The sequence below is a fragment of the Aythya marila genome (assembly GCF_965140915.1).
Source record: "Aythya marila genome assembly, chromosome: 2".
NCBI classification, from domain to species: Eukaryota; Metazoa; Chordata; class Aves; order Anseriformes; family Anatidae; genus Aythya; species Aythya marila.
Window position 1 is genome coordinate 38,187,592 of NC_139043.1, and position 23,781 is coordinate 38,211,372.

The following is a 23,781-nucleotide window of genomic DNA, read 5'->3' on the forward strand; positions in this document are numbered from 1 at the left end:
AGTACAATAGTGTTTAATACAAACATTTTATAAACAAATCACTACCTCAGTACATTGTGCAGTGAGGAATGGGCACATGAAATTAAGATTCATTATATGAACAAAAGGTGATATTTTATATTAGATTATGCACAATCTGTTGGAAGGCATCTCTTAACCAAAAATTGCAGTTAAGTTATTCTGTCATGCTCCAGCTCCTGGTTTTGAGCATTATTTTGACAAGAGATATTTCTATGCTATGGAGAGTAAGCATTAGGAATCAGCTCTTGATTTAAAAAAAGAAAGTTCAGGTCCTGCAAAAGGTTGCATAAAGAAGCCAAAAGTATGTACGAATGAGACCAACAAAACAAGGTATCTAAGAAAGTGAATTCCCTGAAGTCTCTCAGTGAGCCCCAGAGGGAAGCTTGGTTTTCACTTTTCTCTTGGTGGTCTGTGTTTTTAAATACATGTAAAGCAGTCCAGTCATATTCTCCAAATATTTTGAGGTATACTTTTTGGTTCAAAAAATATATAGTAAATACAGATACTTTCTTGTTCACAGTTGACCAAATATATGTACCCTGATTATTTATTTATTTATTTTTTCATCTGCCTAATGCCACATTGTAAAGGATTTCAGTTAAATACAGGAAAATTCTCCCATCGTTAATTCTGAAATATTTTGGACATACATATAATTTTAGGAAAAGTATATTTTTTCTCCAGGTCGTATCATAAACAAACAATGATGTTCACACTGCTGCCCCAGGAAAAATATATTTCATTCCCTTGCGCTTTCATTGAATAAAGAGATTTTGAACTGAGCTCCTTAAAATATCAATGCTCTATATTACTCCCCAGATACAGATATAAATCTTTATAATAGTGCACTTTACAAGCAGCACTCCTGAGTCTTTTTTGATTGGTAATCACAGTGTTTCCTTATTAATACAGTAAAAAATGTAAAAGACATAAACATTTTGCAATCTATCTGTTCTTTAAGTATGGATATACATCGGCTTCTGCTTTAAGCAGTCTTGATGTTTCACCCATCATATTTTATGTCTTTATATGGGAAGGAAATTGTACCAGAAAACTGAATTCAATGACAGCCATTCTGTGAATAAATCCAGTTATCTTTGGTATTCTGGATATAATAAAAATGTACAAAAGTTAAATTTCTACATCATTACAGAGTTACGTTGACTGTTTTTTAATGTCAGTAAGGAAACAGAGTTCAAACCAACAGTTTATTGTTTGTTTGTTTGTTTTTACCAATATACTGCCTACTTTCAGGTTATCTTTTCATTAAAACATCTTATTTAAAACTCTCAGAGATAGTGCATGCTTGCAAATCTTGACACTAAAAAATCTAAAAATGTAGAGATATACAGGAGTAAGAGCTAATGTACAGTTTGGATAAAACATGAATTTCCAGATAGTCCTAATATTTTTAAGCTTCATAATTTTTCCATGTCCTTGTGCCATGGCATTGGTAAAACTTACCAAGAATGAGCTACGGGACAGAGTATTTCTCTTGCCTCCTAGTTATACAGGCAACTTGTGTTTTTCTCACCTTGATTCATGTTATGATCATGTCTGGTGGGGATCTGTGAATATGTAGGCACCCATAACTTGGTACAACTTTTGGCCAGCCCATATTGCTCCTAGCAGTAACTTGTATTTCTAGAAGAATTCAGCCACATTTGGCAAACACTCATTTCTTACCTCCTTTTTGAATGTCTGAACAAGACTTTTATTATCTCCGTATTTTAAAAATTATGTGAAATTATAAAGTCTCTACAAATATTTTGTTGATAGCTTAGTTATACAATTTCTAGGGTAACTCTGGGAGTTTACTTGCTACTTAGCCTTAGAGATAACAATGAATGATTAATAGGGATTTTGACTCCATCTCAGGACATTTTCATAAGAATGCCATGGTCTATTTGAAACATTGACACAACAGTACAAAAGCTGATTGGATGACTACACGTGGGACTTTGAGAGGAGGATTTCCTGTCAACACGCACAGTTATCTTGATTAGGATTTTACAGTAATCCTGGCTACTTCTTTGGTCTAGTTCAATGTGATATTTTAATTTATGACCCTTCTGGGGAATGTATGCTTGCAGTATTTTCAGGTGATATGAAACTGGAGGAAGTACAAGTATGCTGAAAGACAGGATTAGTTTTCAAAAGGATTTTGACAAACTCTAGGAAAAAATGAATGAAAAAGCAAGTGCAACAATACAGCAGGTGTATCAGCTGACTACAGGGCAAGGCAGTTGGTTACGATCATTTTTCAGAATTAATTTTGGGGTTAATGTGGATTATGAATAAGTCATATTGTGAGAGACAAACTTCAAAACAGGATTTATAAACAGAAAGGCAGCCTATCATGCAGAAGAACTAATCTTTATACTCTGCTTAGAAACAGTAAAACCTAGCTGAATTGCTTGGTTCAGTTTTTGAGACAACTTTTATTATTTTCATAACTCCTTGAGTGGCTCCAGCCCTGTGCACATATGCATTAAGGTATTCCCTCTAACACTGTTTCTCTGGGACATAATCAACAAAGCTACATATGACATTGGAGTCTTTAGAAACTATGATGTCTGCTTAGCCAAAGTAACATTCATTCCAATACTGAGTGTCTTGGTGTTGTAATAACCCAGAAAGGAAACTGCAGAGTGTCTTGGAAACAGTATGAACAGTGGCAAGGGGCTGTGCTGAAGAATAACAGTGGTAAAAAAAAGTGACTATGGGCTTGTCACAAGTGGGATGGACTTCTACACAGAAGAAAATAATAGAAAGTCAAAAGGCTTTTGATGCAGAAGTCTTGAAAATTGATTGGATGGTAGAAGTGATCTAGTCCTTCCTTTTGCCTGAGGTGGAAGAAGTTTACCTAGACAATCCCCAGTTATGTTTAGCATTCTTAAGAACCACTTGCTGAGGGTACCACATAGTTCCCAGATGATAGAGCTGGATATATATATATATTTTTTTGCACATATATATATATATGCATGTTCTCCGCTGAAATGTAAGCCAATTGTCAACTGCTCCTCCTCATGGCTTTAATGTTTCCTTCCTTATTGGACCATAATGTGATAGTTAGGCTTCATCATAGACTTCTTTTAATTCAGTTGTTCCTGTTATATCCCATTTTCTAAACATCTTGCTGTTCCTGCTGCTCTTCTCTTCAGTCTTTTCAATTTGTCTACATCTTTCATAAAGTATGACACTGAGAGCTGACACAGAAGTACCACTGCGCTAGCTAGCAACAAGGAGAGCGAGACAATTTCTTCCCATGTCTTACACAGAATGTTCTGGTTAACACATGTCAGAATGAGATTTTTTTATTTTTATTTTTATTTTTATTTTTTTTTTTTTTTGTAGCAGTGTTACATCATTGTCTGAGAGTTAGTTGCTCTGCAGTTTTCCATGACACCAGGCCCCCTTGTCTATGCCAATAGTACTTGATTAATAAAACACTATTTTATGCTTGTGCCTTTGATTTTTTTTCTCTATAGATCTGGTACTTTCTACCTGTCTCAACTGGATTTTGTTTTGTTGACTTAGGAGCTGTATTAATATAGCTAAGGAAGGATCTCTGGGCATACTATAAGCAAAGAGTCAGTATTACACAAATAACAATTAACTGCTAACAACTGGGATTTGCATGGGGTCCTGATGGTGGACGTGATTCATTCTTCCAACAGTGAGTCATGTCAAGGACTGAAGTCCCTATCTGTGTTTTCTATTCCTATTCCTATTCCTATTCCTATTCCTATTCCTATTCCTATTCCTATTCCTATTCCTATTCCTATTCCTATTCCTATTCCTATTCCTATTCCTATTCCATTTTTTCTTTTTTTCTTTTCCTCCCCCTCTCCCAGTTTTCTAGGTACTGTAGCAGCTATGACACCAGGCACAGGCCAGTCCGAGGAACTAGAGGGACTGTGAAAGTTGTTGTTAGCATGTATGCTGAAAGATAGTGGTGAAGCCAGCCAGAGCTAAAGATCAGAATGGGCCTCAGTACCTGTTACTTTGCATGAAAAAAGGAACAAATCCCGGGGCTTTGTTCCAAAGCACCGGGAGCATTGAAATCCCAGATAAAAGCAGAAATATTCCACTGTTTAGTCACATTTAGTCTAGGTTACCATAAATCCCTGATCATGGATATCTTTACAAATTGCACTGTACAGGGAACTAAGCTGCCCTTGAATATTAATAACCAAGGCTAGCCAGACCAATTCTGTATTAAGGTCATGTCACACACTGCCTGTCTGGTGATGTCAGGGCAGTTTCAAAAACAGTCTTTAAAGCACCACATAATTTAAGGCCCTGAATGTTAATTAAAACTTTTGGTTCCATTAATGTACATGTTCAGGAATGACTTGGAGTTCTGTAAAATGCTGGGCTTTTGTCTGTAACAGGAATATCAGTGAAAACTCGTAGGTGCCAAAGGCTTTGCATGTTCTGCCCCCAGCTTTGGAGCATGGTGCCAGCTGAGACTCAGAATGTTAATTCCATAAATGCCTCCAAGTCAAGACTACAGGCATGTTTGTTTAATCTGGCTTTTCCTGAACAATGGCTCTGTCTCTGGGTGCATTCTCTGAAGTGCGCTTTATTTTTATTATTATTATTTTTTTTAACATGAAGAGCACCACATACGTAAATGTATAAAATATGCGATGTATTTTTAATGTGCAGAGATACATTTGCCTTCATCACCCTATGCAGAAAGGGAAACTTGCATTCATTTGATTCCAAGAACTCAAAAGATTTTTTTATACTAACAATGAAGTTAAAAAAAAAATCACCCCGTTCTAAACTCGTATATTACATAAATAATGAACATTAATGCAGTTTCAAAAATGGTAGCAATCATTTCTCAAATGTATTGTTATTTTAATACCCACAAGAGATTACTTTGATTTTCTGAATAATATCTAGGTTTACAGAAGGAACTGCACAGCCTATGTGAGTAATATGAGACCTAATTATGTTATACCCTGAAATCAATAAGCATTTGCTTTTAAAAGTGAGTTATTGATGCTACTTGGAGGGAATCACCTTACCAAGGCTCTTGGTGGAAACTTGGATGTACCAAGTTTGGCTGGAGGAAAAACCAAACCTTTCCAAGCAAGCCTGACATTTCATTTTGTTGTTGTTTATCTTGCTTTCACCCTCACCTTCATCCTCCCCCTCCCTTCCTGGTTGCCTTCACCTGGCTGCCTTTGCTCATTTGCAAATCTCAGTTGAACACTTTTTTTTTTTTTTTTTAATTTGCAAGAAGAAATGCAAATTGCTAAAATGCAAATGCTAGTAGTGACAAGAAGCTATATTCGAAAATATGATATAGGACTTTTATATAGAAGCAATTGTGTCTGCAGGAATGACAAATGATACTTGTATAGCTAAGCTACTGTTTTTATTTCAGCAGGACTCTCCATGTGGACACTCTTACTCAGAAGTAAACACTTTTTTTTTCTTTCCTATATTTTTTTTTCTTCCCAGTTTAGGTAAACTGCTTTCAAAGCAACAGAAGCTAAAATGGATAAAAACACTAATTTTACTCACATGCACACACACATTCACATGCTTATGGTGGAAAAAGGGGTTATATTGTCCAACTACAGTGGTTTAAATTCCCACATTACTATATATTGTTATAATTTCTGATATAGGCAAGCTCTTATACTCCATATGGCTTCCATATGCACAAATCCTTGGTTACTGAAGATGGATGAAAGCCATATTGCTTTTTAATGCATGTGTTGAGGAAAAAGAGCTATCAGTAACCTGTGAACTGATTATACCCGATACACTTAAACTGATAGTGTTAAAGCATAACTACACTTGCATAAAGCTATGCCTATGACAAAAACTTTAGCTAAGATACAAAGGGCAATTCAAAGTGTGCCTTTTTTTTTTTTTTTTTTTTTTTTTTTTTTTTTTTGTAGGGATATGGTTTTTCTGATTCAGCTTATTTTATGAAAGGAAAAGGCAAAAGCCCTACCAGAAATGTCCTTTTCCTGATATTACTGCAGCCACAGCAAGAACAGTTACTGGTGGAGCTCTACTTACAAACACCTTCCCAGTGCAGACTAGGCCACAGGGTCCATTTCAAAAGGTATTATGTAAATGGGGTGTTAAAACCATCATGACAGCAGAGAGACAAAGATCCTTCCTTGAGGGAGAAGGAATATGTAAACTGTCTGGGGACAGTCCAAGAGTTTGGGGCTCCTTGTCCTCCTCTGTGGGGCTCTGGATGAACGACCAGGCAGACAACATCAGTGTCTGGAAGACACAGCTAGGCTCCACTGCCAGAGCCACCCTCATGGCCCTTCTGGGAGGGCCACAAACCCCTTCCGAGCTGAGATGGTGCATGGAAGTCCAGGGGCATCTGGAAACAACATGTGGCCCATGTCACCTTGTTTTGAGCCCCCATCTTGTTCTGCTGGGAATTCAGTGAGAAGCAGAAAGGCTGAGGCAGTGGGGAAAGCGTACATGTGCTGTGAGAGGTGACAGTCCGTGTGCAGGTGCTTCCTGTGTGGCGGGAAAACACAGCTGACCCAAGCTTCAGAGGCAGCTTTCACAATGCACCCAGCTATTTCACTGTCCATTTCCCCTGGTTCCAGATCCGTGAGTCTAGAGAGGACATATGCAAAGATCTGTTGCAAAGCAGCTTATTTCCAGCTATTGCTACCTTTAGGAAAATACAGTCAAAATATTGAAGCAAAAAAAAAAAAAAAAAAAAGCTTTAGGAGATCTCTAATCAGTCAGTGCTGGCTGGAGGTTGAATTAGAGGCTGTGGTCACGTGCTGGTGTCTGTGTGCAGTACAATCTGAATCCAACAGAAGTGCTCTTGACCTATCTGCAACATGAAAGAAATATTACACCCCAGTGGCAGCAAGCAGGGGAAAGAAAAAACAAATAAAACGTTATTATAATATTTCCTGTGCAGGAAGTTGGGATAATATTATGGCTGGTAGCTGACCAGCTGCTTTCATTTAATATTTTTCTAATTTTAGTCAGTGTTGGTCAAACAAACACAGCTTTTAAGGGATTTCCTTCAATGTTAACAGACTGTCGTGTAGTTACTTGAACAGAAGCTTTGCCATGTGAGGTACAATCAAGAAGTGTGCCCTTTTTAAAAATAGTGCCATGTTGGTGCAATTAGTTTTTCCTGAGGGGGGCAAATTTTCAAAACCTGGGATCTGGATTGAGCTTTTCATTGGCTCTGAGCTTCTGCAATAGCACACCTCTGGGGGACTGGTTTTGGACAGTGCAGACCTGCTCATAGTGGTTCAAGTCACAATGGAAAGTGGAAAAAATTGGTGTTACGGCTCTGCTAAAGCTGGGGTGCTGACTCTGGGCAGCTCTGGAAGCAGTGGTTGTAGCTGGAGGTGCGAATACGCTGCCTTGCACCTGCAGAGGAAGTCTGGGACTCAGCCCTTCTAAAATTATTCCTGGGCACAGAATGGCCTATTATAGTGGAGTTTTGAAAGAACTCTTTTTAGGGCAAAAAATAAAATTTGCTGGCTGGCTGGTATCAGAGAGTCATAGACAGTCTGCCACTGTATACTCGGTGCCCAATGTGCTGCTTATTCTAAGTTGAGCTGCTAAATTGCTTAGTGCTAATAATTTGTTGTTTGTTTCTGCCTGCCTGCTTGTGTTATATGGCCAGTTAACCATTCCCTTCCTGAGGGATGCTGCCCTCTGTCCTCACCTTGACCCTCCTCTTGCCACCAGTCCAAACTTCTGTTCGCAAGACTTCTGCTTTGCAAAAGGTTTTTTTTTTTGTTTTTTTTTTTTGTTTTTTTTTTGTTTTTTTTTTTTTAGAACATGCTGAACCCAACCCGTGCAGGAGTTAGAGGGCTGGCTTCAGCTTGAGATTCCTAAAATCCATAACATTGGGATTCAGATCCACACGCTCTTGTAACGTTCACAACCAAAATGCCATGGCAATGTGGCTCCTGTATTCAACAGAATTACGGTTTGCTGCAGATGTTTATGAATGTATGGGCGCAGTTAGAAAGTTTGCTGCCCAGTCTCCATTCTGCACGGAGGGATTTGAAGAAAAACCCAGGCACCAGACATATTTTAGAATCTGTAAAAGCTGTTTTGGGGTATTCAGTACTCCTGACTAAATTCACCCTAATGTTAACAAATTTTGTAATGCCATCAATGTTATGTACTAAAGGGAGAGGGAACAGCTAGAAACATATGCCATCTTGTCCCTGTTTCATACAGTACCATTATGATCTGAAAAACAACTCTATGTCATCTTAGTTTCTGATATTTATGCTCCATCAGTGTGTCCATAATGCATTGGTACAGTTGAGAATTTAAGTGATATTTTCATTTTGCTTAATGGTCTGCAATGGAAGCACAGTCTGGTATCTGAAAAGCAAACTGCAAATACCCCAAGTTTTTCCTAGAGACTTCAGTGGTGAAACTACAGTTCTATGAAACCACTAAGGTGACTGGTATGCTTGAAAATAATGTAAAGGAAGAAAACAAAGACAGGCTCATGAATTGCAAGAAGCAAGGATCAGGAAGAACAGTTTTTTTTGGTTTGTTTGTTTTTGTTTTGTTTTGTTTTGTTTTGTTTTTTGTTTGTTTGTTTGTTTGTTTATAAATGTCCATGTTAGCATGTCAGAGTGTGTACATGTATATCCAAAGAAGGCCAGAAGAGGTAATCTTAATGAAGACATTGTAATGTTGACAATGTCCTCATTTCCAATGTTTTGTTAAAGTCATAGAGTTTCTAAAACTTGTAGCTCCCAGCAGAATTTGGTCCTGTTGAACTGTGTTTAACATGTAAAAGTTTTATAAGGCCATTCTTCAGCAAAACAACCAAGTGACACAAAGAAAGAACAGTATTTGAAAATTATAGCAAATGATAGACTTCAGTCTTCAGAATATGTTCCCAGCTTTTTGCTGTTGCCTTACTCATTTGCTAAAATTGCAACCAAAGCTATCTGTAACTATCAGTGGTTTCAGAGAAAGAGAGCATAATCGTGTGTTAGTTACTAGTATGTAAAGAACATGAAAAAAGGAACACGTCATGGGGGCATTTGCCATTAATGCATACAAGAATTGTATATATTCCTTCTGATAGCCAAAACCAGGATTATGGTCACAGCATCTATAGCATAGACCATAACATTTTTTGGAGTATGTACTTCTGATGGCACCTTAATTTGGTGTTCATTCTCTAAGCACTAATTTTTGACCCTACACCAATGGCCCCCGAGTGCAGAGGGTATGTCATGCTTTTCTGCCCGCTACCAGCTTGGCACATACTTTGAAAATGGCAGGATTCACTCCATAACTGGCTTGTTCTTAATTTTTCATCCTCAATTAAAGGAACCACGCACTTGCCATATTAAAGTTTTAAATTGTGTTTATTGAGACATATGGATATTTACTATGTGCAAATGTTATGTTTACTTTGAGATGTTTTCATGTGCATATTTGTGATAGCAATAATATTATTATGGTAATTTCTACATAAATGTGTATAGTATGTTTTTGAATGTCTCAGGAAATAATTTTTAGTTGTCTTGATGTCAATCACTTTGGGTATGTAAAATACTGAATTGTGCTCTTAATGGTTCATATTCATGTTGATTTCACATACCTTTTTTAGGAAAAGTTTGAAGCATTTTTAAGCCTAAATTGAGATAGCCTAGGCAAAGTGGTCTGTGCTTCAGTTTATTGGGTGCATTTATGAAAAGAGCTTTGAAGTGAATCATTCTAAAACTCTTGGAGTTTTACAGGCATTATAGGCTGACAGGAGGGAACAGTATAGCTTCTAGAAGAGAGGATAGATGCTGACCTAAGAATATAAGGAGATGATTTGAAAACAAAAATCAACCAAACAAAAACCAACAAACCACAATCAGCTTGGCAGCCTTATATTCACAGATGCTTTTATTCTTACTGTGCTATTCAATTAAGTACTCTGAGAAGGTATTGCAATGTTTTCTCCCTCTATTTATTTCTTTTCTCGTTACCCAGTTCCTTGAAATAAGACTACGGAAATCTTTGGCCATGAAAATCATCTACTTATCACTGTTTATGACCTCAGTCTTACTAGCTCTGAGGTGGCAAAATTGGAAGAAGACCAAGCACTGCCCCCTTAAATGAATGAGACTTTTGATTCTTCCTTCAATGAGGTTGTGATTTGGCTGTTTTTAATGTAGCTACTAGAATACCACTTGGGCCTAATCCCCTCCACCCCTAAAATTACTTGGAACTCATGAATGTAATGGTAATATGAAGTACCTGAAAGGCATATTTATGCCAGTGATTCAGTTCAGATGAAAATTGTGCTTTTGAGTGGGAAAAAAAAAAAAAAAAAAAAAAAACAAAAACGCTATTCCTGCCTGTGTCATGCCAGGGTATCTCTATGGCATATTGGACCGTAGTTACATGGCCTCTACATGGTTGTGGGATCATGACCTGGAGGGAAGAATGATGTCTCATCTACTACCTACATGCTGACAAGCTCCAGTTAGTGGAAAGAGTACCTCTGCATAATTTGAGTTGACCTTGTAACTTCCTTGAGATACCTTTCAGGACTCTGCTATCACCATAAGTCAAACTGTCAGGAAGCCACAAAGAGTAAGACATAGTTTGACTTCCCTTTATCTTATGCAAGTTGATTGATTCCCAGGTTCTTTCCCAAAGTACATGATACTGTTGTAATGCCTAACAATGCTTAACATATGTGCAATTCTTAGCATCAACTATGATTTCAAGTGAGTGGACAGAGAATGGGAAAAAAAAAAAGATGAAAGTCATATTAATTGCTGGGGTCATTCTTGTTATGACAGCTGAGTTTAGGATGAACTTGGCTCACTGCTGAGAACAAAATTCTGTAATATGTTTGTATACTTATCAGAGTAGTGGAATACACTCATTATTTTGCAATGGCCCACTTCATCAGAGTATTCTCATCACAATATCTGGTAGACTTTGTGTCAAATGATTTATAAAGCAAGTACCCTACTTTAATGATAGTCATTATCATGATTTATCAGATACTTCTTAGAATCCTGAAAAAGAAAAAAAACTTTTTGAAATTAAGGATATATCACCTTAAACACCATACAAATCATTTGTCTTCTTAAATATCACTCAGGATTCACTCAGGAAGGTAGGACTTTGAATCTTTGCTGGAAATAAAAAATAAAAAATAATAAAAAAATAAAAATAAAAAAAAAAGCTCAATGTAAAAATGACATCAGGAAGGAAGAGATTGAAAAATCTATTTATTACATTGCAATCTCTTTGTTTTGAACATGATATGGATCTTGTAATGGCAAGTCTTGGATTTCTGTGAATTTAGCAGACAGAAGAAAGATGTATGAAGAACTCTAAGTCAACTGAGAGTATAATTTAAAGGAAATCACTGCTTCTGAAAACACAAGGATTACTAGACAATAAGACAAGAACATTTAACAAACTTGTCCTTAGGATGGAATGAAGTTGTATTAGTTGTGGTTATTGGGCATAAAGATTTTTTCAGTGTGTTGTCTTTGCATCAAAGAAGGGGTACAGTAAGGTTTATTGGCTTAAACACATCATGTTTTTATCTTGAACATTGAGTCTTATATATTGATGAATCCTTTACAGCATACCAGGCTGTATTACAGCAGCGTGGGGCTATAAAGACAGGCTAGAAACTCCAAATGTTTCAAAATGTTTCAATATTTATTAAGGTTGAATGCTCCACAGAACCTCATATTTTCATACTTTCACTCTTGCTTATATGTTTAATGGCTGCCTGGAGAGACCTCTGTGGTTATCTGGTTAGTTCTTAACACCTAGTTATCAATTCACCAAAGACCTTGGGCTGGGTGATTGAGAATCTCTGTGTTTAAAAGACTCCAAACAAGGGATTTTTAAAAAATACAATTAGGTGAATTAGCTGGTTGCTTTAATTTATTTTGCAGTTCCTGACTACTTACATCATTCACAGAAGGCCCGCTGTAGGTCTAGCACCATTATCTTTAGAGAAGATGAAGAAAAGTGTTGGAAGCAGGGCAATTGTTGGATTAGGAGCTTTGATTAAACCACCTGACTTGTGAGTAAGATAGAGCAGGGTTTACCAGCTTCAGAAGTCATAGGCTGATGGCTATAGGGTGATGTTTGCCTCTAACATAGACAAAAAAATCTTTGTGTCCTTTCTTCCTCTTGTATATTTACCTATCTTGTAAATGTAGCCACCTGCATCTTCTAGTTACTGTCATAATTTTTTTTTTTCAAAAGACAGAAGCCCAGAAGGAAATGCTAAGAAACAAAGTAATCAACAGAAGACAAGCGTGAATTAATATTTCCTATAATTATGATACCATTTTGTCTCTATCCCTCACTCAGTCTCTTTTTCTTTTCCATTTATCAACTGGCACATCATCACCTTAAAGACCTTAGGACATTTCTTCCAGGTTTCTTCTAGCTTTCACAGACTTTGCGTATTTGTGTATGCTTGCACTGCCATGAAAAATGAAACAAAGCTGATAATTCTAGAACTATGTGGCGTATGATAGGGCAAAAACATCAGCATGTATTTAAAAAAAATAATGTAGGGACATTAATTCTGAGTCACACCATACCGTTTCCTCTAGTGCTTATCAGTTGTCTATGGCTGAAAGAAACTGCAGTGGGGATCTGTGAAATCAGCTCAAATAGAAAAACATTTTCCTGCTATTTTAGGAAGTTGTTTTTTGCAGCTCCTATTAATATGTATACTGGTGTAAAGTCTTCTTACACAGGAAAATATCAGATTCTTTTTACAACCTACCTCATATTTTCACTAAAATATTTAGTGACAATATGTTTCACAAAATAATGGACCCTTTTGCACGTGTGTGTTCTACTACCTAAAAGTCCAGAATCAGTAACATGACCACAGATCTCATTCCAAAGTTATAAAAATGATGTGGATACAGAGGTATGATGTATTTCCTAATGCTGGACTCCATTGTACCCAAAAGGAACGTTTGCTTATTTGTGTATATTTAGCATTTTCAAAGTCTGAAAGAACAAAAGACAGGCCTCATACCTATAGGTTTATTGTGGAGAAATGATTTCTTTGATAATGACATGTAGCCACACTCAGAACTTTCCTTTCCTCATGATTCAGTTTCATTTTTAAATCATTGGAACAGGGGAAATGAAGCTGAAGTCTATCACAATATTTTCTATTTGGTGAACGTAAAAATGCTAATGGAAGCTCCTGCTCCAAGAGTATGATGGTTCTCCACAGACACAAATAACCAGGGCAACAGGAGAAAGTGACTAGGGACTACAGTACCAGCAGTGTAATGTTGCATTTTGTTCAATTCTTCAGATGACTAGAAAAGAAAGGAAATACGTGTTCAGGCTTAGTTTGAGAATGTACCAAATTTCTTAGGAAATAAGGAAAGGGTCCCAAGGAAAAAGAGGAAATAACATTCAGTAAAAAAGTATTTGTTCCGATTCTGACTTGTAGGAGGAAGTCAGAACAAATACAACCTGTACCTAAAAGGCTCTAGTGTATTTTGGTATAGGAAACGTTATCAACACAGCTTAAAAAGAAATGTTAAGATTTTAATTATATTTACATATGTTTTTCACCTGCAAGTGAATATTTATTTTGCATGGAAATGATGATTTTTAAAGGAAACTTCCTTCATTGTAGCTGTCTTTTCCACAAATATTTTCTGAGAGGTGGTTCTTATAGAGAATATATGGATCTGTAGTTTTTGAACATATATATTTTTTTAATCGTTTAGTGTCACAAGTAATCGGGGTTGGAAACAGAACTTATTCTGATAGTATTTTTGCACTGTTGAGAAGCAAGTGCTTTGTAATATATGCTACCTACGGGAAAAAGGCTCCACATGGGGAGTCATATGCTTTTCAATACCTGCTGGAACTGTAGAATTGGATTGAGAGACAGGGTTACATTTCACATTTTATTCATTAAATGTGCTTCTGAAATGCTTTTTGATGAAAAAAAAATATCAAAAAACAACAACAAACAACAACAACAACAAAAAATCAAACCACCTCCATCAACAAAACCAAAAAAGTCCAAACACCTCCTGGACTCTCAGGAAACAACTACAGGAACAGAATTTATAAGTAGGAAGTTCAAAACTTATATGGATGAAAAATCACAAGAGGCTAAACTGGCCCTATGCCAGGTATTTGGCAAAACAATTTAATGCTAAGAACACATGCTAACCGTGAGCCAGACAATACTCAGACACAGTTCTCTGGGCAAATCATAGTAAACTTATATTCTGTGAACGCTGAGATAGTCTAATTCTTACTGTGGTAAAGTAAAAAAAAAAAAAAATTGAGTGAACTGGAAATGTCTTCATCTCACAGTGGTATATTCAAAGCTGACAAACATCTGATACTCTTCCATTTATTTATTAGTGTTTCCAGAAAGTTAAATGAGCAAATAACAAAAACTAAGATTATTTTGAAGTTGGCAGGGGTCTATATGTCTATCTTCTAATGTGACAATGAAATTATAGATGATTTGGTGAAAAAAAAAAGAAAATAAAAAAGAAAACTCTGCTATTGCTTAACCCTAGTTAGCAGAAGAACTGAAAGGAAGATCATCTAATTTGCTCTCTACCTATTAAAGCACAGCTAATTATTTTTAAGTTCAGAGAGGAGTGCATGGAGCTTAGTGAACAGTCAAATGTCTAAAGTGGCTGCAAGAGTAGAGGAGAGGTTATTTTCCCCAGTGATTTATTTTTTTGTCAATTTGTCAAAGTAAACTCTAAATCTAAAGCCTCATCTTTTTTTTTTTTTTTTTTTTTTTTTTTAGCTGCTATTGTTCTGACAGTCTCTTTATTTTCCCTTTATTCTTTTCCTTTCAGCAGACCTGTGCACCAGAAACTGAAATGCAATGAGAGTTTTGTCAAATCTACATCAAAATAAGGTTCCAAAGCAGTATTTAACAGGAAATGGAAAGAAAGCAATCTACTTTGCCACACTAGCTTGATGCTTAGTTGTCATATTTCTCGCATTTTTGAATTTTCCCTTTGATCACTCTAATAACAATTCCTTAGACTATTAAAACTGGAAGCCAGAAACATGTTAGTAGAAAATTCTACTTTTCACCAATTAGTCTGTCTGTTTAATTTTTATGATTTGCTTGCATTGGACTGTGAGAAGAGGCTAATCTCATCACTTTTTTACCCCAATGTTATGCCAGCTAAACCTCTTGAAAATCATTTGTGAAGAGGTGAGTGATGTGTGACTGAAAGGCTTTGACAAAACCCATTTTTATGCCAAATACCTGACATGAGGTGGGGTGGGTGTAGATAGTAGAACTTTTCAGTATTGTTGCTTACAGCAAAGGAAAAAAGTAAAGAGCAAGTAAGACGGGGGCAACGTTGATGTATTAGGCCCTTGATTTACATGCAGTTCTGCTTTCTAGTTCTAGTTTCATTACCAAAAGCCTCTTATATGTGAGGTTCCTGTCCTTATATGTGAGGACTTAAATTAGTAGATCTGGAAGTAGAGTCTGAGGTAAATGGTCTTTTTTTTTTTTTTTTTTTTCTTCAGTACTTCAGAACACTTCCAAGTGATCAGATAACCACTGTAATTTGTCTTACTCTTTTACGCAAAAACAATGGTAAATATTGAAGCAAGGCAGCAAAAGTGAGAATATTACCTCCTACCTCAATAGAGAGACATAATTATCTTTTCAGTGTCATAAATGTAACAGTGGTCACCAGAATTACTTGGAAATGTTTGGCTTTTCACTTCTCTATCAACACCTTTGGAGTTATTTGCACTGGGTACTTTATATGGTGCTCTTTTTTGTCTGCTGCTTGACATCTTTTACAAGGCAATCTGTGTTTTAACAGTCTTAGGTGTTTCCCAAATGCTAATACCTTTAAAACAAGCTCCATTCATTTTCTTTCTTTTTTTTTTTCTTTTTTCTTTTTTTATTTTATTTTTTATATATATTTTTTTATTTTTTAAGAAATCGGTGGGCTGAAGTTCAGCGTGTGTAAAGATGGCGACTGGCAATGGTATCTAAAGCCAGCTACTCTGTGAGCCTTTAACGAGTAAGCTCCTCTGTACAGCACTGCCAATGCAATGCAGCCTAACTGGCAGCTCCTTTGCTATTTGTTCCTAGACTGTTCATCAGCAGAGGATGCCAGTCTGTTTGTTTTTATGACATGGTCAAGTGGGAACCAAGATGGGGCCACTGTGACTATTTCCATTTGGGATGTAAGGCAAGGTCTCAACTCAGGTACTCAAGGTGTAGTGCTAATGCAGTGATCTTCTCTGAAAGGGAAGCTGTTGTAGAGGAGCTTTTCAGCACTAGTGCTGATTTATTTTTTCCTACTTTGTATAAGTTTACAATTTCAGAATCATTGATACCAGGTCCTAAGGGCATGCTTTGGCTACTGTAGCTGACTAGATGAAGTATGGTTCCCTTATTAACTTGTCAAAGTACGATGCAGCTGCATCATTTTCTCACCCATTTGCTTAACTTAAATAAAGGTTGGTGGTTAGGCTTCTGCTGCATTGTGCTCTCCTGCTAATTATCAGTGTATTTGTTTTAGAGACAATTAGCCACCTGGTTCATTCTCCCATTGAAGTCAGGTCATCATGAGTTACATCTGCTTTCAGGACTCTTCAAGTCCAAGACATAATAAAAAGATGATGGCTATGATTATAAAAAGCGTGCAGGGTTCGGTGTAAGTTGTACAGCATATTGAATTCCCAAGGAGGATTGGGTTACAAAGCTCTTGCAGTGGCTTCCTTCTGTATGTCACAGAAGATGGATGTGAATTGCAAACAGTTCTGCGATGCCAGAAGTCCTTTAGCCTGTGAATGGTAAAGAGTGTTTGCAAAGGTAGATTGAGAAAGACAAGGCAAAGTGAGACACGATACCTCCCTTCGGCATTGTGGTGATACAACAAAAAAGTGACAAGTAAGCACGTCTCTATGCATACTACATTTGCATAAAAATAAAAGTTGTTCAGACCTGTGGGTGTTTCCTTTTAAAAAATGTGCTATATAATGTGGCATAAGATTATGTGTGATGCACATTTACTTTTATAATCCCATATGTTCCGGTAAAACTCTGTATTTTGAAGTAAGATTTTATTACAGTAGAACCTCATTAATTCTCGCTAATGACTGGGAGACCCTTTGCAAATTACTGAATTTTGTATACAATCGAATCCCATTAAATGCATTGTATTGCTAGATGTTCTTCTACATCCCGGGGAAGATGAGCTGCAGAGAACCCTGCCGTTCATGCCTCAGCTATATTCACTCTAGAGAGGGGGGTACAAAGTCATTGCAGTGGGTTTGGCTCCAGGTGTTTGCTGAAGATGGTCACGTGGGACTAGCTCTGAAGAGGATGGAGCCCTGTATGAAATGAAAAAGCAGATGGGGACCCAACAGTTAGTAGATTAGCATAATTTACTGCAGTTTCATCTTCTGATGGTTTGGGGTCATGGAGGGATCACAATCCTGATTTTTTCTGGAGAGTATAGGTATCACTAGTCTCTTCTAATGGCTTGCAGATATTAATAAAGTTGTTTCAGATTCAACAGGCCTATTGTTTTAGAGGGAGGAGCTAATCTTCCAGTAAGCAGTGTACTAGGGTTCTTCCTGAGAAGCTGCATCGACACACATAGACAAACACAATAGCATTCAGATTTACTTCAGTATACTACAGAAGTATGCATTCAACGTAGGCAAGACTGTGTCCAAAAGAGCTTTAAGCATATATAAATATACACCTGGAGATATCTAGTGCTCATTGGTTGATATGAAATAACAGAATATCAACTTGCATTTCTTTTACCTGCCATATTATGGAGTAACAATTCAACTCAACAATTAAAATAGAATCTAGATCTTCATTTTAAAGTGTTTTTTTTTTTTGTTTGTTTTTTTTGTTTGTTTTTTTTTTTTTTTAACATTTTCTGTTCTATGACTCAAAGAAATCAGTTCGAAATTTTTCCTGTCACAGGCCCCAGGACAGATTTTTTTTTTTCCTTCAGACATATTGTAATGGAAAACAAAAACCATGAATTCTATTTAAAATGATTGTGCATGAAGAAGATAGAATCAGAAAGCTGGGGAACTAGGGAACTCAGAAGTAGATGCATTTAAAGGGATGCAAACTTGAGTCTATAAATGGAGCAAAATTTGTGTGTATGTTAAGAAAGTGGATGCAATGTACTGAAGATCAGGTAGACCCATGGGCAAGCAATACAGAAGTCATGGGAGGGATGGAAATCACTGATGGAGGCATAGAGATGACGGCAGTGGGGAGAAGGATGAACAGCAATATCATGGAGATAATGGAGAGAATGGAAATGAAGGAGATGGGAGGCATGAAGGTGAATAGCTGTGAAAGGTGAAGACAGGCATGGACGTGGGCATATGTGAGAGGGGTGCATGGTGTGACCAGATTATCACAGAATCACAGAATTTTCTAGGTTGGAAGAGACCTCAAGATCATCGAGTCCAACCTCTGACCTAACGCTAACAGTCCCCACTAAACCATTTCCCTAAGCTCTACATCTAAACGTCTTTTGAAGACTTCCAGGGATGGTGACTCCACCACTTCCCTGGGCAGCCTGTTGCAGTGCCTCACAACCCTTTCAGTGAAGAAGTTCTTCCTAACATCTAACCTAAAACTCCCCTGGCTCAACTTAAGCCCATTCCCCCTCGTCCTGTCACCAGGCACGTGGGAGAACAGGCCAACCCCCACCTTGCTACAGCCTCCCTTGAGGTACCCATAGAGAGTGATAAGGTTGCCCCTGAGCCTCCTCTTCTCCAGGCTGAACAAGCCCAGCTCCCTCAGCCGCTCCTCGTAGGACTTGTTCTCCAGGCCCCTCACCAGCTTCGTTGCCCTTCTCTGCACCCGCTCAAGCACCTCGATGTCCTTCTTGTAGCGAGGGGCCCAAAACTGAACACAGTACTCGAGGTGCAGCCTCACCAGAGCTGAGTACAGGGGGATGATCACCTCCCTAGCCCTGCTGGTCACACTGTTCCTGATACAAGCCAGGATGCCGTTGGCCTTCTTGGCCACCTGAGCACACTGCTGGCTCATATTCAGCCGACTATCCACCATCACTCCCAGGTCCTTCTCTGCCTGGCAGCTCTCCAACCATTCCTCTCCCAGCCTGTAGCTCTGCTTGGGGTTATTGCGCCCCAGGTGCAGGACCCGGCTCTTGGCCTTGTTGTACTTCATGCAGTTGACCTCAGCCCATCGGTGCAGCCTATCCAGATCCTCCTGCAGAGCTTTCCTACCCTCAAGCAGATCGACACACGCACCTAACTTGGTGTCATCTGCGAACTTACTGAGGGTGCACTTGATGCCCTCGTCCAGATCACCGATGAAGATATTAAAGAGAACCGGCCCCAGCACCGAGCCCTGGGGGACGCCACTAGTGACTGGCCTCCAACTGGACTTGACTCCATTCACCACGACTCTTTGGGCCCGGCTATCCAGCCAGTTTCTAACCCAACGAAGCGTGCGCCAGTCCAACCCAAGAGCAGCCAGTTTCTTGAGGAGAATGCTGTGGGAGACGGTGTCAAAAGCCTTGCTGAAGTCAAGGTAGACCACATCCACAGCCTTTCCCTTGTCCACCCAGCGCGTCACTTTGTCATAGAAGGAGATCAGGTTCGTCAGGCATGACCTGCCTTTCATAAAGCCATGCTGACTGGGCCTGATCGCCTGCTTCCCCTGCAAGTGCTGCATGATGACTCTCAAGAGGATCTGCTCCATGAGCTTTCCTGGCACTGAGGTCAAACTGACAGGCCTGTAGTTTCCCGGGTCTGCCCTCCGGCCCTTCTTGTAGATGGGCGTCACGTTTGCTAGCCGCCAGTCGATTGGGACCTCCCCCGATAGCCAGGACTGCTGATAAATGATGGATAGTGGCTTGGCCAGCTCCTCTGCCAGTTCCCTCAGTACCCTTGGGTGGATCCCATCCAGCCCCATCGACTTGTGCACATCTAAGTGCCGTAGCAGGTCACCAACCAGTTCTTCATGGATAATGAGGGCCACATCCTGCTCCCCATCCCCTTCCACCAGCTCAGGGTACTGAGTATCCAGAGAACATCCGGTATTGCCGCTAAAGACTGAGGCAAAGAAGGCATTGAGCACCTCCGCCTTTTCCTCATCTCTTATAACTAAGTTTCCCCCCGCATCCAGTAAAGGATGGAGATTCTCCTTAGTCCTCCTTTTTGTGTTGATATATTTATAGAAACGTTTTTTGTTATCTTTAACGGCAGTAGCCAGATTGAGCTCCAGATGAGCTTTGGCCTTCCTAATTTTGTCCCTGCACAGCCTTGCTACTTCTTTAAAGTCCTCCTTAGTGGCCTGCCCACTTTTCCAAAGCTTATAAACCCTCTTTTTCCTCCTAAGATCAAGCCACAATTCTCTGTTGAGCCAGGCCGGTCTTCTTCCCCGCCAGCTCGTCTTTGGGTACGTGGGGACAGACCGTTCCTGCGCCATTAAGACTTCCCTCTTGAAGAGCGCCCAGAACTCCCAGATTATGGGAGAGGAAGGAAGAGTGCTGACGTAAGCAGGAGAGAAATAGAAGTGAGAGGAAGAGAAGGAAGATGATATGTCAATGGGGAACTGGAGCATTCTCCTAACTATTCAATCACATCATTTTTAGCACTTTTAACAGTGCTCAGACCTCAAAGTTTTCCCCTGTGTAAATCAATTCTATCCGTTATTACCCCAATGCTGAAAATAATAAGAACTGCAGAGAAATATCCATCCTTGTCTGACACCTGAATCTTCTGTCCTGAGGAGAAGAGGAACCACTGGCTACAGCTGCCCCCATGAAGACCTCTATAGCCATGTATACTTGGACCTTCCCATCCTTCGTTGCTTTGTTGTCCTTTTTTTTTTTTTTTTTTTTTTTTTTTTTCCCCCTCTTACACAGTACTTGCATATCCTCTTTCTGGTGCTCGGTGGCTGTATAGGAACAAACTGCACATACAATTACACAGCTTCATTTCAAGCCTGAAACGCCTTTCTCAAGCCACAGAGAAATCACTTTCTAGAATGTAATTATATGGCTCCCATACAAGTCAGTAGGAGAAGAGTGAATGGGAGACCCTGTGGGAGCAGAATGGCAGTGTGGAAGAGCTAGATGAAAGGCGTTGGATTGCCCTAATTTCCTAGCATGTAAGAAGGTAATTCGCTTTGATGGCACATCACCACTGGTGGTTTTCCAACAGACGGAAAAGACTTGCTAGTTGAGGAAGTAAGTAATGTCACATGAAACATACATAATTTGCACAGAGAGAAGATGTAAGACCACTAAGGTTATTGTTTTTCTAACAATGATTCATGACACTGACATTTTGGAGAGTGCGGGTCTGAGGTAGAAGCTACAAATAAAATGTATTTTTGCTGTAAGGATCTGTTCTTGTATCTGCTTTCTTACAGACTTTTAGGAAGCTGTTGCAAACTTAATCCTGTTTAGCAATTATGATTTACTTCAATTGGCTCCACTCTTCATACAGTTTAAACTTAGATTTAAAGAATAATAGCCACCTTGTTGCATTACATAAACCCTGGTAAAATAACACACATTTAAAAAGGCATTCTTGGCATTATGGAACAATCAAAGGAGGAGACAAAAGCTTAGCATACCATTAATATATATATGCGTGTGTGTGTATATACATATATATATTTCTCAGGATAAAATCCTGAGATCTTTTAATGAAGACATCAAAGAATACATCTTTCTTAGCTGAAAAAATAATGTCTCCTGACAAAAGCCAATTAAGGAGTGAATACATTTTGTTTATTTAGACTTGAAAAATGTATATTCTTGTAAAATAGAAAAAACAAACAAACAAACAAACAAACAAACAAACAAAGACACCACCCACATCCCAGTGTTCTTTTAAGGCTATGAAGCAGCTAAGGAAACGCAAAGATGTATGATGCATGGAAGCTTGATAGTGCATGAAAGAAACATTAAGACTGTGATTTTACTGTTACCTAAAGCATGATATTGAAATATGTGTTTCGGGAGGGCTTTTTCTCAGCTTGCCTAGAGATTCTGGAACAAATTCTGCTCCTGTTTACACCTCTGTAAATCTGGAATTACTAAATGACAGGTGGTAGCAATCTTCCAAGTGTGTGCGCTTCTAACCAAGAGTGGGATTTTGCTCTACATTGAGAGTGAACTAATAGTCAACTGTCCCATGAAATGCCTGTGTTTTGTGCATTCCTCATCCTGTAATTAAGGCTGTCAACCTGCACACTATCAACTCTATTTTTAAAATTCAGGGTAGGAAGTGTAGCATGGATAAATTTTAGCATGGGACAGAAAATAGCTTCTCTGGAAACCCTGAAAGGTCAAATGCCTCTGTGCCTTTTCCTCTTCTAAGGAAGGGAACAAGTGTATTAGGACTTGCATCTCTGGTAGTTGTACAGCAGATGGACCACACTGATGGATGGGACTAACAGAAGACCCTGGAATGGGCTCTGCGATGCAATTCATTATGCTCTTTATTTGCTGTGTGACAGTAGGACTGGTTGTTCAGCCAGGTGAGTTCCCATGTGTTAGGCTGAAATTGCTTGCCTGTGTTTTGAATAAATGTAAGTAAGTATGCTGAAGAAGTTACAAAACATCAGATATATTTTTAAAATGTTTGCCTGTCTACTGTGTGAAATGACTAGACAGTTAAAAGGCAATAGTCAGGAAACATGAAAGTGCATCCACAAAACAGACCGAATTGTAAAATATATGTAATAAATGCATAAAGTAGCTACTGAAGATATACTGAAGAGTGTGATTGTGGAAACAGATATGGGAGTACAAAATGGTCTGACCCACACAAGACTTCAGCCAAATGGAAACATCAGAACATGTACTGTCAAACACAGTCATCCTTCAAATCCTGGATCCCATATCTACTCCTGTGCAATACTATTTTGGGAAAGAAGGAGTAGAGGGTTCCCCCACAAAGTCCTTTAGAGGCATTTCCTCCACTTCTGTCTGATGATAGGTTTAGGGCAATGTTTGTCATCAACACTTAGTCTTCAAATATCCATACGTGCATGAGAAATTTGGTGCATAAGTTGAACATGCCATTTTTCCTGTGTGTAAATATTTGCAGAATCAGGACCATAGATTCTGGTTTCCTTTGAGCAAAGACAGTTCTGTACTACAGCTACCATATGAGGTGTTTTAGCTTTGATAATAGTTAGCTGTACAAAATAATCAAAAGTAGATGCTAAAACTTGGCTGAATTATAGAAGGATTCAGAATAATTCTGCTCAACACCAAACCAGCTATATTTATATTTGTGCAAGATAAAAGTGTATAAAATTTTTAGAAAGAACTTGGAAATAACCAACCATATTGTGCGAAATGTAATTGAGGAAAATTCTTATTATCCTGGAGTCCTATGTGTATGGCAGTTGTGATTACAAAGCCTGCTTGGTGATACTGGAAATAGCACTTGAAAAAAAAGTTATTCTCGGAGAGTGTAACTGATGCAGGAAGTCATATACCACAGAATGGTAACTGTCTTTAAATTGTGTATTTTATAACTGCAGTTTTTTTCTGTAATGGAACCATATTTTTCCTCTATCACTTAATTTTCTGCTTTCCAGGCTTTTAATAAAGTCTTAAACTTTTTAGGATACATTTTAGTTTGGAGTTCTGATGAAAACAATGGATTATGTTTTTTAGAAGTTGCAAAAACTTTTAATCTGTTACATGACAATGAAAAATAGGTTGTATCAACATGACA